Here is a 1,460-nt window from a genome sequence, read left to right as displayed (position 1 = left end):
GGAGGTAGGGATGGATGGATATGTATCATGGGCTCTACACAGCTCACCTCTGATCATGTGAGAGCGCTGTGTGCCGGAGGATTATGGTATGTCCTCCTACACGGCTGCTATCACAGCTGCGGGCCTGTGCGGTGAGCTCCACATCAGGCCTGCCTAACAGTCTAAGTCCGGTAAAAACAAACTGATGAACTCACCATCTCCCCTTATTAACACCGCGCTCGGGCGCCCGGGGTAAATAACAGTCACGCACGGGGGCACGCACAGACTCACCGACTCACCGTGCAGGCCGAGCTCAAGGACATCAGCATCAGCGCGCGAGCAGGGAGGCAGAATCCCCGTTAATCTGCGTGTGCGTGGAGCGGAGAATGTCTCGGACCGGATGAGAGGACACAGGGGGGACCGGGCTGCTGGGGTCCACGAGCGGAGGGATGAAAGACGACGACGGTGCTGATGAATATTCCGCTCCGCGCGCTCACCTGACGGATGGTCGCCGGAGTTCTGCAGCGAGGAGGAGAGAGAGAGATAGATTGTGATGGAGAGAGAGGGAGGGGGAGAGTGAGAGAGAGAGAGAGAGAGAGAGAGAGGAGAGAGAGAGAGAGAGAGAGAGAGAGAGAGAGAGAGAGAGAGAGAGAGAGAGAGAGAGAGAGAGAGAGAGAGAGAGAGAGAGCCGGCTTGAGGGTTTAAACACCTCCGTGCCCCGAGACAGGGGCTCTGCTCCGGCGGTGAGAGCTGCTAATGTGACAGAATTGGGTTAGGAAGTGTTAAGGGCACGTGACACATTTATAGCACAAAAAGAAAACAGACGCCGCGGTGAGAGGAGCAGCTCATGCGACATCTTTGGAGGAAGAAGGGGAGGAGGAGGAGGAGGAGGAGGAGGGGTTGAGCCACTGCGAGAGCCCGCATGCACAGGAGCTCGGTCTCAGCATCCGAGGAAGAACTGAGTGAGGGGAGGGAGGGGGGCTGGAGCTGTGCACGTCATCCCACCGCTGCGTGATGACGACAGCAGACACACCGCAGTGTACGCTCGGGTATTAACTATTAACATGAATTTAAATACTCACACAGACATGCAGATTATCCTAAACAAGCCTGTTGGTCTGTATCCATCAGTTTGATGCACAGTATATGTTAGGTATTGTTGGGGAAATATGTTCCAAGGCCCATAACTTTGACCCAGTGTATCGGTTCATGCTGTCCTGACTGGGACTGAGCACAGGCACCTGTAACCTTGGCTGCTGTGCTCTCAGTGTCCTGGCTCCATGTCCTGCCTGTTGGCGTCAGCTGATAGAGGTGTTATGATTCTATCTTGTTATGCAGCATGTTGATTATTCTCTCTGAACCAGCTAAACACACGGGTCTGCATGGGGTCGAGTTCTTCAGAATTGATTGTGGTAACTCTACCGTGTGGTCAACCCGTGGCCCGTGACATGTCCCAGTGTTTGCCATCAAAGCTCCAGCTC

Source organism: Pseudochaenichthys georgianus, chromosome 7, assembly GCF_902827115.2.
Source record: "Pseudochaenichthys georgianus chromosome 7, fPseGeo1.2, whole genome shotgun sequence".
In the NCBI taxonomy this organism is placed as follows: domain Eukaryota; kingdom Metazoa; phylum Chordata; class Actinopteri; order Perciformes; family Channichthyidae; genus Pseudochaenichthys; species Pseudochaenichthys georgianus.
This window is presented reverse-complemented; position numbering follows the sequence as displayed.